At 41.9% G+C, this 12,549-nt stretch overlaps 1 protein-coding gene across 8 annotated transcripts in view; it reads right to left on the bottom strand.

Annotated features, from left to right (window-relative positions):
- The window catches only part of EVA1C (eva-1 homolog C), a 99,444-nt gene that overhangs the window by 73,385 nt on the left and 13,510 nt on the right, over positions 1 to 12,549 (bottom strand). The window lies entirely within an intron of this gene.

Genomic DNA, 12,549 nt, shown 5'->3' with positions numbered 1-12,549 from the left:
GAGCACTGTAAGATATTCCCTTCAGGGGATGGAGCCGCTCTGGGGAGAGCAGAAGGTTCCAAGTTCCCTCCCTGGCATCTCCAAGATAGGGCTGAGATAGATTCCTGCCTGCAACCTCGGAGAAGCTGCTGTCAGTCTGTGTAGACAATACTGAGCTAGATAGACCAATGGTCTGACTCAGTATATGGCATCTTCCTATGTTCCTATAAGATTTCGGGGGTGGGGTGGGGTGTTAAAGTGGCAAACCCTCCGTAGAAGGGGCTGAGCATTCCTAGGCCTCCAGAGGCATGTGACTTAGGCAGACCCACAATGAAGAATAGTAAGTAAGTAAGTAAAACTTTATTTCGGTCATAGACCAGCAATATGAAGAGTAATACACTTCAGCAACAAGAATGTATTATTAGATTAAAGGGGGGAAGAGTATGTAGTAAGAACTGTCTCTTTATAAAGCAGATTGTAAGAGAGGGAGTTTTTATTAACCAGGCAACTCAGATTCAAGCAATACAATAAAGGAAAATAACTCCCCTCATGCATCTAACTGAATGGGTCCCTATCTCATTACTCTCAGTCAGAGATATTCCTGCTGTCTCCAGACTCCCAGCTGTGGACTTCCAATTTTTCCAGCAGCTTCTCAGCCAGCTGCTTCCTCAGAGCACTCTTGGGACAGAACAACCAAACAGCTTTTTCTTCTTCTGCTGGTGACTGTGAGTGTAGGTCCTCTGGACTGGTCCTTCTGATTTTGTTTTCCCGGGCGATTTTCCTTATTAGGAAAGGCCCACCTTCCCAGCAGCTGTTTTAACTGGGGCCTAGTCCTCCCTCTAATCCTTTCTATCACTACAGTGGCATAATATCATATTAGTAATAATAAGCCCTAGACAAGGATTACAGATCTCACATATCAAGATATACCACAAAGGGCCACATCACTATGTCCCCATATCTATGAAACAAGCATGCAATTGGAATTTGGTGATGAAAACTTGCATGGTGGGGCACTTTGCACAAATCACAAACACCCACCAGCCACAGAGAACATGAAGGGCAGATGGGCAATATTGGTCTTCTCAGAAACTATACAAATACCTAAAACAGATATCTATTCAAATACCTGCCTTGGAATTTCAGACCCCTACTAGGAACTTCAACTGTAGTTCTGCAATGAGTGCTCCAAGGACAAGGCACCCTACACAGATAAGCAAGGGAGCAAGGTTGAAGTGGGCCCAGAGCCTAGATTTTAAAATGGGCCCCTCGCTGCTCTCTCTCTCTCTCTCTCTCTGAGATACACACACACACACTTTTCACAATATATAGTGCACTCACACTCACATACCCAATATGAATACAGTGAATATTTATATAATTATATTTTATATTTATATAGTTATATATAGTTCACTGCCAGAACTATGATCTCAGGGAAAACACTATCAAACTAATGGTGAAGTTCCAAATTTGTTTCTAGTTCATCATGCAGCCTTGTTCGATCTATCTATCTATCTGCTAATGCATATCCCAGAGAGGTTCCTGCCATTGAGACTCCCCCAAGAACTAGAGCTTTTTTTGGGGGGGTCTTCTAGCTATAAGCTATCAAGGCTAATCCCTTGGAGACGGGGAAAGAAAGTGGGCTTCACATACTGAGCGGGCATTGCAAAGAATGCTGTTTAATGCAGGGACCCAAACCCATCACGTTTCCTGGTGGGGGGTGGGGGGAGCACAAGAGAAGAACGTCCCATCTGCCCCAACTGTATCCAGGAAGACTTCCCTCTCACCATCAAAGAGCTTTCAGAATCGAAGATCCAATTGGCCACTCAGTTCCTTATGGAAACGGGAGGCCTTCGGTTGCTCTTTCCCTCTCCCCACCTCCTAGGTCCAAAGGCAGGCATGTTTAGCTTCGCCCTCTCTTTCTTTCCCCAGCCACCTTTTTTGCCTTCAGGCACATTTCAGGCCATTCTTTTGGCTCCAAATCTCGAAGTTTGGTAGGACTTGTTTCCCGAAATCTAAAGTGTATGGAAACAGCGGGGGCTGGGAGGGGGGCAGAGGAGAGAGGTGGCCGTGACCCCCACTGCTCACCTAACTATTCTGATCCCAATATCTTGAGGTAATGGAGGGGAGCAACTGTTGATGACAGCGAAAGCAGCAGCAGCTCTACAAGAGTTGGTGCCGTCCACTTGGGCAGAGCAACGACAGCAGCAGGCTGCGGTAACTTGCAAAACTTTTCAACCTGTGTGTACTTTCCAAGCTTTCAGACCCGCCTCCTTCTCTCTCTCTCCCTTCCTTCCTCCCTCCCACCAGCCAGCCTACAGGATGCAGAGAAGCTTCATAGACTACATCTGCTGCCATGCAGTGCGGATGACAAGACAGACACTAAGCATGCCTGGAGCTTTTTGAGGCATGCTGGGCAATGCTCACCAAGTCGAAGGGTTAAGATTCCTCATCGGCTGGCTGCTTCTCACCCCAGCATGTGATGGAGCCAGGCACTGCCGCTGGAGGGGTCCTCAGAGGCTGTGGGCCAGGAGGCATTTGTCTCCATTTGTCTTATTATAGTATGCCCCTGCAAGGGAGCCTGAGCTGCCAAGGAGAGGGGAAACCACGCTTCACCGTATGACACTTACACCTCCTCCATCTTTCCTCACAAGCCCTTTAGGCAAAAGTGGATTTTGCCTTGTGGAAGCCACATCTCTGTACCTCTCCAGGATGAGGTACATGGATTGAAGCCACATCTTGCGGTTTCTCATCATATTTATTTATTACCGCCCAAACTTTCATCTATGGGCGGTTAACATAAAACAATTAAAACACATATAAAAAGTTTAAAACAATGCAACAATTAAAAATCAGCCATAAAATTAAAAACAGACAGTTTTAAGAAGCTGGGAAAGCTTGAGTGAAAAGATGGGTTTTCAGATGTTTTTTAAACATTGCCAGAGATGGGGAGGATCGTATCTCAGCAGGGAGTGCATTCCGCAATCTCGGGGTAGCAACTGAGAAAGCCCGTCTCTGTGTAGCCACTAGACGAGTCAATGGTAACTGGAGACGGACCTCCTCAGATGACCTCAATGAGTGGTGTGGCTCGTAGTAAAGAAGACGCTCTCTTAAATACCCAGGGCCTAAGCCACTTAGGTGTATAAGTTATAACTACCTAGCACTTTGTATTTTCCCCGGAAACCTATTGGCATCCAGTGAAGCTCCATCAGCAGAGGAGTAATGTAAACTCTCCGAGATGAACCAAAGACCAGCCTGGCTGCCGCATTCTGAACCAACTGAAATTTCCGGACTACATACAAAGGCAGCCCCACGTAGAGTGCATTACAAAAGTCAAGTCTGGATGTTACCAACAAATGTACCACTGTTTTGAGGTCATTGATCTTAAGAAAAGGGCGCAGCTGCCGTTTTCTGCAAAGCATCTCACAGTGTTTCCTTCTTTGACCTTGAACTTCTATTCTTCCTTACTTGTATGCAAAGTAGGTTGATTTTAAATCAAATTAAACCATGATGTAAATCATCAAGAAAAAAGCTCACATTAAATCATTGATTTAAATTTAAAAAAAAACAGCTTTATTATGTTGATACTTGCTAAACAAAAGTGCATACTAATTGGTTGCTATAACATAAAAACATATTGATTTAAAACTGAGTAAAAGCTCTCCAAAACCTCTGAGGATACATTATACATTTCTTAAATATTTAACATTATATTTTTATTATTTTAGAAAATGATATAGGATACATTGACTGTAAACACTATCCAGGAAGGGATGTGGCTATCCTTTAAGGGAGGGATTCTGCTGACAATTCTGTGTTCCTTCTAGATTGTTTGAGTCATTTGTTTGGAAAACACATAAAATAGGAATAACTAGCTGACCTTGCACAGAGCATCAGTGAGCTCTTTGGGGCCGGCGGTTACCTCTTCCCCCCAACCTTCTGCCCCAGTCTCCGCTTCCGGGCTCACCCGCCTCTCCTCCCCACCGCCATTTCTGCCCCCTCTTTCTTTTCCCCCCTCTTGGGCCTTGCCTCTACAGCTGGGCCGGGCCCTGCCACGGCAACCAATCCTCCTGGGTATGCCTCAGCCAATCAGGTGTGTCCGCCGCCCAGCCAATCAGCTGGGCGCCGGGACGCACATTCTAAGGCACATCCAGGAGAAATAATAATATAGATAAGTCAGCCAGATAGATCCATGGATGACAACTTTGGTGACTTGCCATACCCTGCCAACAATATCAAGCTATAATAAGTAAATGAACTACTGTGCTATATGATGACTGATGAAGATTTCTTCCTTTAGAAAGAAAAGCAGTCTTAGTTAATAAGTTCAGTTTTAACACACTATGTTTGAATTAAGTTCTGATTTCATTTTAAACTAGATCATGTTTAAAAGAGAAATATATTAGTGCTGCCACTTTTTTTTAAATCTAACAGTCCTTTAAAAAACCTATTTTTATAAATCTATCCTGTTCCCATGATTCCATTCCTTCTCCCTTGCAAATATGTTATATCCCTGTATGTGTTTGTGTGATCACTGACATATCAGTGGGGCTTGAACAGGACATAGAAATCCTGAGTATCTCTGGGTACTACTAGCATTATTTTTCACCTTTGGGTCATGGAAACATTTTTTCACCTGTGGGTTGTGGAAACACTCCGATTGGGAGAGGCACTGTTGTGTGTTGCTTGAAGCATGCTTATGCATTGTGTGTGAGGGGTGTCTGCCCACTGTGTGTACCGTGTTGGATAATATCATGGTGGTGACTGTTGGTGCATGCTAATTGGTCCCTTTGGTGCATGGCTAATGTGGGGGCATCATCAGCAACTAGCTTCACAATTGGTGCCAGGATTCCTATGCTACAGTTTTGTTTCTACAGCTATTGTTGTAGTGTGTTGTCTCTGCTGCTGATTGAACTTAAGATCACGACTATGTTATTTATTTAAACTTCTATATTGCATTTTATCTCAATTTGAAAATGCCTCAAGGTGGCTATACTGGTCAGTTTCAAGGGAAAAAATTGAATCCTGATACAAATCAGGGGTTATTTTAATTAATATCTCGCTCTGCTCATAGGCTGAGTGGTTTGCAGCATTTTTTTAATAGCCCCATCTTCAAGGGGCCCATAATCTTAAAAAAAACAAGAGTTCAGTCTCAAGTGTGGTGACGGTGGTGTCTCTTACGCTCCTCGTCTTCAGCAACATCACCAGCTGCCAATGGTGACCACTGAAAAAGACGTAGCAGAGTGGACTGCAGGGGCAGCCCTTTTATGAGGCAGAGAGAAGCAGTTGCTGTGGGTGCAAGGAGGGGCTCTGGGGCAGTAATGCAGGGCCCCTGCTATCATGGTGCCACCCTACTGTCCACTATTGCCACCATTCTTTGCCCAGCTAGGGCATAGCAATAGCAATAGCAATAGCACTTACATTTATATACCGCTCTATAGCCGGAGCTCTCTAAGTGGTTTACAATGATTTAGCATATTGCCCCCAACATTCTGGGTACTCATTTTACTGACCTCGGAAGGATGGAAGGCTGAGTCAACCTTGACACATGCTGTTCATTTTCATGCTGTTCATTTTCTCCCCCTTGTCCTGCTGGGGTTTACCTCCTTCTCTCCCCCAACCCCTGCAACTTATTTATTTATTTATCATATTTATCATTATTTATCATATTTTTAGACCACCTGATATGTATAGGCGATGTACAAAATTTAAAATATTTAAAAGTCACAAATTAAAATACATGACAATAAAATTAAAATACATGACAATAAAAACAATAGAATAAAATTATTAAAACAAGTTTTTAAAAATTATTGCAATTAATTCTAATTAAAAGCCTGAGAGAACAGAAGGGTCTTGAGGTTCTTCCTGAATACAAACAGAGAAGGAGATGCTCTTATTTCAGCAGGAAGTTTATTCCAAAGCCAGGCAGTGGTGGCAAGGGCAATCTGAGCTAGGAATGCCCTGGCCACCACTGCCTCGCTTGGATACACTGTCTTGAGAGTTGTTGCATGTCACCACCACTCAGGGATGATAAAAATCAATGATTTTAAAATAATAATAATAATAATAATAATAACAACAACCAGATTTTAAAATTTAAATTGGATTTTAATTTAAAAAAACAATTCATAAAAAAGAATCTAGGTCAAAGATCTCAATCATAACTTCTAATTATATTCTATGAACATGTTAAGAGCAGTATACGGGGGTGAGAGATAACAGACCTGATCAATCCTGTTCTGCAGGTACTGTACATGCAGCGCACACACACATATACAAACAGTCAAGCCCTTGCACCTCCCCGCCCCCGCCCCCAGTGCAAAGACACAGGTGGTCAATAAATGAATAGAGGATTTGGGGGATGAAGTAGATCTGAGCGAAGAGGAGTCTGGATATAAATGCAAGGGAGAGGGGTGAGGAATAGTAAGTGATAAAAGTGAGCAAAATCTATTAATGCAATCCAGAGGAAACCTTTTCAGAGTGTATCCTCCATTGCAGAAGGGAAACACCTATCATGGCAGCAGGCTGTAAAGAGACCCATTTGGGAATATTCTAATGAAATTCCTGTAACTGTGGGTAAAACAGGCATGTGTGCAAGATGCAAACATGCAAGGCCTGGTTGTCTGAACAGAACAGCATTATGAAAAGTGTGCACCTATTAAAAGTGTGCACCTATTACAGTGTGTACTTACCTTCTAAAAATGAAACCTACATCTATCTCTGAATATGTATTAAGGTTATATTAGACAAGAAGAATGTACTTTTGCTAGAAAATGATGATTAAATAGAATCTTCCTGAGTAGTGATTTAAATAATTAAAACTGAGTCCTTCTGTGAAGCAATTTAAATCACAATTTAAATCAATTTTATTTAAATAAAATCTACCCTGCCACACTAGCATGGACTGGGAATGCTGAGCAGCTTCCTGAAGTTGTGAGTGGTATCATATTGTCCAACAGGCAGCAAAATGCTTTGGACTGCCCCTGGTGGGCTGGGCTGGGCGGGATCACAGCTCATCCCTAGCTGTGATGGTGTCTCTAGAACTCTGCCAAGGAGTGAGATAACTCTGAGCTCCTGGAATGCTTCTCCTTCTCCAGCAGCTGCACCACTGCCAATGGTTACACCAGCTTTTAGCCTGGGGTAGCAGCCACTCAGCATACCAGGAGCTGCTGAGAGGTTATGTCCAGCTAAACTCAGTGGAGATCTCATTCTAGTGCAGTTAGAACTGCAGCTTTAGACACGTAAAAATCCTGAGTCCCACTGAAAAACAATGAAACCAGGGAAACCTGGCACTCTCTTTCTGTACTCTAGTACATCTACCTCCAATGTCTGAGAGATGACCTGCAACACCTGCCAGCATAGTATCTAGGTCTATGATCATATGCTGGTGCTTTTGTCAATAATTTACATCCTCCAATTATACACAGATAAAGGAGGACGTACAGTCCAGTCTTAGATGTTCTGAGTGGGTAGAAAGGTGGGGGAGAATCTAGGTGGAACCAGTTTGAAGACTATTGTACCATTGCAATATTGTGCTTTTTTGCTGCATTAGTGAGAGGATGTGGAATAGGTTCACCCATGTAGCAAGACACTCAACGCGCCATATAGCTACAGTTAAGCACTTATTTCACTGGGATGGTTAAGCATGTGCTTAAATGTCCCCCCTTAAAATCAACAAGGCAAATGTGTTTAACTGGATAGAACATGCAGCTGAATGTGGCACTAGTGCAGCAACTTTGGACACTGCCATTGTATCAGACCTGTTGCACTGTACAAAACCTTGCATAACTCAGATATTGAAGCAGAGGCTGCAAAGAGGCACAAGACAAAGTGAGACAATAAGCAGGAATATGACCACAAGCACAATCTCATCTGTGTCAATAGAACTAGAAACTGTGCGTTCATGCAGTTTTGCAACCACCAAACATTGGCCGAAACACATGAGTAGTGAGCATCAAGGCCCAGACAATCCTGTAGAGCACTGACAGGAATACAAGCGACAGTGCTCATATCACCACATGCTACCCATGCAATCTGCAGACATGACTGGGTAGTGCCCAATACTCCATCTTATTCCATGGACCATAAAGGAAAATTCTAGATTCTCTAGAATCTCTAATCTAGAATTTGGATTTGAGTTGAATTAGACTGAAAACTCATGAATGGAAGGGAAAGTTTTCATCTAGGAGCCAATTTCTCCACTGAACTTAACTGGTTTGCTATCCATGTGCACTACATAAAGGACTTTGGTCCTTCTGGATCTGCCTAGGTATGGGCAGTAGAAATGTGCAGAACCGGTTTAATCACGAACTGGACCACCGCAAACTGCGCTGGTTCGAGTACATAACACTTTCAACTGATATAAACTGACCAGCCCAGCCAATCAGTTCACATACTCGTTGTTCAGTCTGAATTCAGTTCAAATTCAGTTCGAACCATGTCAAATGGTCCATGCACACCCCTAATGGGCAGTTCCATCATTACCTGTTAGTCAAGCCAACTGGTTTTCGGGTAGGATGGGGTGGAGACTGCCTTGGTCAGCCTGATGGATGATCTCCAACAGGGAACTGACAGAGGGAGTGTGACTTTTGGTCCTTCTGGATCTTTCAGAGGCTTTCAGTACTATCAACCTTCATATCCTTCTGGAACGTCTAAGGGAGATGGGAATGCGAGGCACTGCTTTGCAGAGAGCTTCTACCTCTTGGTCAGATTCTAGATCTAAATGGTATCATTTTGAGACTGTTGTTCTTCAAAATGTGAACTTTTATATGTATCACCCAGGGCTCCATACTGTCTCTAATGGTTTTTAACGTCTACATGAAACTGCTGGAAGAGATCATCAAGAGATTTAATGCAGGGTGTTATCAATATGCTGATGACATGCAAGTCTATTTCTCCATGTCAACATCATCAAGAGAAGGCATAATTTATCTTAATGCCTGTTTGGAGGCAGTGATAGGTTTGATGAGGGATAACAAACAGACTGAATCCAAATAAGATGGAGGTACTTATTCTACCAAAAACAACCACAGGACTCTGTGGTTGCCAGGAATTGAAACCGAATTGATGACACACTTTACCTTTTACTTATTGTGCAGGGCTGGAACTCAGAAGACAATTTTGATTTGCCAGTTCTGGGTGGGGTCATACTTCCCCAGAAGGAATAAGTATGCAGTCTAAGAGTGCTTTTGGATCCAAACCTTCCCCTGATGTCTCAGATTGAGGCAGTGGCCAGAGGTGCTTTTTATCAGCTTTGGCTGATACACCAGCTGCAACCGTTTCTTGAGATAGACCTCTAAACAGTAGTACATATAATGGTAACCTCCAGACTTGACTACTGCAATGTGCTCTATGTGGGGCTGCCTTTGTACATAGTCCAGAAACTGTAGTTAGTACAGAATGTGGCAGCCAGGTTGTTATCCGGGTCATCTCGAAGAAGCCATATTATTCCTATATTAAAAGAACTACACTGGCTAACAGTAAGTTTCTGGCAAAATACAAGGTGCTGGTTAAAGCCCTAAGCAGCTTAGGCCCAGGGTATTTAAGAGAACAACTTCTTCACTATGAGCCCCCATTGCCCATTGAGATTTTTATTTTTACATTTTTTTTAATATCCCGCTCTTCCTCTAAGGAGCCCAGAGTGGTGTACTACATACTTACCCAGGTTTTAACTAGACTTGTGGTTTAAGTTGTTTTAAGGTTTTAATAAGTTGCTGTAAACCACCCAAAAGTTTGGGGCAGTGTACAAATATGCACACAGACACACTACGTATTCTTCAAGACTTTTTAACACCCCCCTCCAAAAGGTAAAAACATAGGCCCCAGTCCAGAGAGCCCTGTCATCCCAATGCAAGGGCCTGCGCATGTTCAGCAGAAATTTCTTTTGGCTTCCTTGAATTGCAGCTCTCTCTTCCCCACACCAGATCACATAAGTTATAAAAGCTGTTGTAAGGGGCAGGGGCAGGAGCCTACAGCTCAGGAAAATCAGGTTAAAGGGTCTTTGGATAAATGCATCTCTTCCCACTAAAGTCTAGACTGGGCCATCATTAGATGAGATCTATATCACAGGTTCAAATAGTTCAGACATGCTGGTTTTAAAACAGCAGATTTTAATTTCATATGTATGCATCCCAACCCAGAGAAAGTGTGTTGTCTCTAAATCACATTGAAATCAAGTTTGTTGTGACTATGTGAAGTCCCATTTATTTCAACAGGACTTGAGCATAATCCGGAATCCACAAATACAGTAGACAACTTGCCAGCAGCAAGCATACATTTAACTCTGGTTATCAGCAGGGAAAGCCTCTGCTGTAGCAGTAAGGAGCTTTTCATTACTCCAGTCGCACAAGGGAGCAGAAATTGCCTCTTTCAAAACAGTTCTAGGCTCTTATGCTAGGATGCAGCCTCAGTGCCATGGTTTATTGAGAAGATGTTGCTACAAATACATACTCTTCCCACTGTTCTTGCCCTATAAATCCCCTAGCCAGGGTTACAAAAGGGAGCCACATTCAGATGCCGGTTGGAGTAGAAAGTGAGAAATCCAAGCTTTATACTAGCTACTAGAAACAATGGTTGACTATGAAGCCTAGCCCAAAACGTGTGGACCTTGAGCATGAATGACATTTTTGGGGAACAGTGAGGTCTAACACAAAAATGTATATTTACATCATTATATACTCATGTAAAGCATCACAAATAACCTTACAGCTCTAAACCTCTTATCTATGCACAGTTCAAAAAACAGTCATGTATTCATGGTAACCATGTTTATATTCATAATGTTGATCATGTATTAATTTCTGCCATGTACATTTTGATTAGCCTTTAGAAAGTTACATTTTGAGTTTATATTGCAAGATTTGAATACCAACAGGCAAACACAAGCTTGCATTTTGCTATGGAATACTAAGTAAATTGTTAAATACAAATAGGTAAGCAAACACCTAGTGTTTTAGGTGCTTTCAAAACCACAATTAAACAAATGATAAAGAACAATTGTAACGGGCAGACGTTTTAAAAAGAAAATAAATGCCACCCTCCTTTCTGCTGAAAGTAAACAGTAAGAAACAATGTTTTTAAAGCTGCTTTTCATTTTTCTTTTATTAAATGATGTATCCCAACATTACCAGACATTTTTCACTTATACAAGGGAGGGGCATGATCTCTGGTCTCAAAACTGATCTTATTTGTCCACCAGTTTCCGGTGACATGTCTGTGCCTCTCGTTGGCACATGAGTTAAATAAACTTCCCGTCTCTGCAACTTATAATACCGAATGATAAGGTGTCCTGAAGCTTTTCTGTTTGATTGATGCAGAAATATCTACACTTCCTTTCCAAATTTCCCTGTATAAAAAATTGTATATGATTATTAGAGGATCAGAAGCAAGTTCTTACTACCTTTTTGGGGGGTGTATGTGCAGATTAACAGCCTCAATTCAATTGTGTTCAACTGTATTCTAACTTTGGAACTATGTCAAGGCTGCAGGGCTAATATATATATATATTTAATGCGACTTCCTTGTGTGGGCGAGGATAATCTGTGAATTCCCATTGACTCATATTTGCCCTCAGTCTTCATAGCATAGGTCTGACTTTTGTACATTTAATCTGTGCCCAGGTTCCTCCAGAAGGCTACATTTTATTTCTGTAAATGGTTTCCAACAAAACAATGCCTGGTTGTCAGCTGAGTTTTAATACTTGAATTGCTCTGACTAAAAAAAAAATCAACCAAGAATGTATTAAGAGTGATTTAGTATATAAATTAATCCAGCAACCTCTCACCAATACAAGTACCTCAGTTAAAGGTATTAATGATGAGGATCATCATAATCATTTGATCATATTCTTAAAACAATGCTATCCAAAATTCTAAATATTTACTCTATCCAATAGGGCACATATAAAACATAGTCAGTATGGTGCGATTTTATTCTAGATTTATTCAGAATAATTGCTGCCCATTTGCTTCCTATTTAAAACCTACTGTTGGTTAGAATCCTCACTCAGCATATGAGAGCATGTATTTAAATATTTAAAATAAATTTTAACTACCCTGCTTATCAGTAGATAAAGAGCATTTGAAGTATGTAAAGGGATAAGTACTGAAAATTTTGTTTGTGTGCCCCTAAGGATTTAGGGCATGACAGTAATTCTGTTTTCCCAGGACATTTACTAATGAATGTACCTTTAAGCCACTCCGGTTATCCTTGATGAAATATGCATTGTAGTCTAGCTGTGAATCTGCACCCACATACAGTAACATGACTCTCTAGGCTGCAGACTTCCTACCCACATAGACGCTTAAATAAAGTGCTATTGCAAATTGTGTGTTTGAACATTTCTGCATCAGATGTTTTTTCAGGATGGGATGTGTTCATTCAGTGCATCCAATCCTCATCAGACACATGTTTCCTGAGCTGAACCCATGCTAGTTCCTCAGCTGCTTGCATGGCAGATGAGGACAAATCCCAGGGCTGACACAGGCTAAGTTGTCAAAATGATCCAACATGTTGATGTGGTGCTTTGATGCATCACACCAGTTTAGCATTAAAGTGGGTTTGCCC

Source organism: Hemicordylus capensis, chromosome 3 (genome assembly GCF_027244095.1).
Source record: "Hemicordylus capensis ecotype Gifberg chromosome 3, rHemCap1.1.pri, whole genome shotgun sequence".
In the NCBI taxonomy this organism is placed as follows: Eukaryota; Metazoa; Chordata; class Lepidosauria; order Squamata; family Cordylidae; genus Hemicordylus; species Hemicordylus capensis.
The sequence above is the reverse complement of the archived record's forward strand: the minus strand, read 5'-3'. Positions and strand labels throughout refer to the sequence as shown.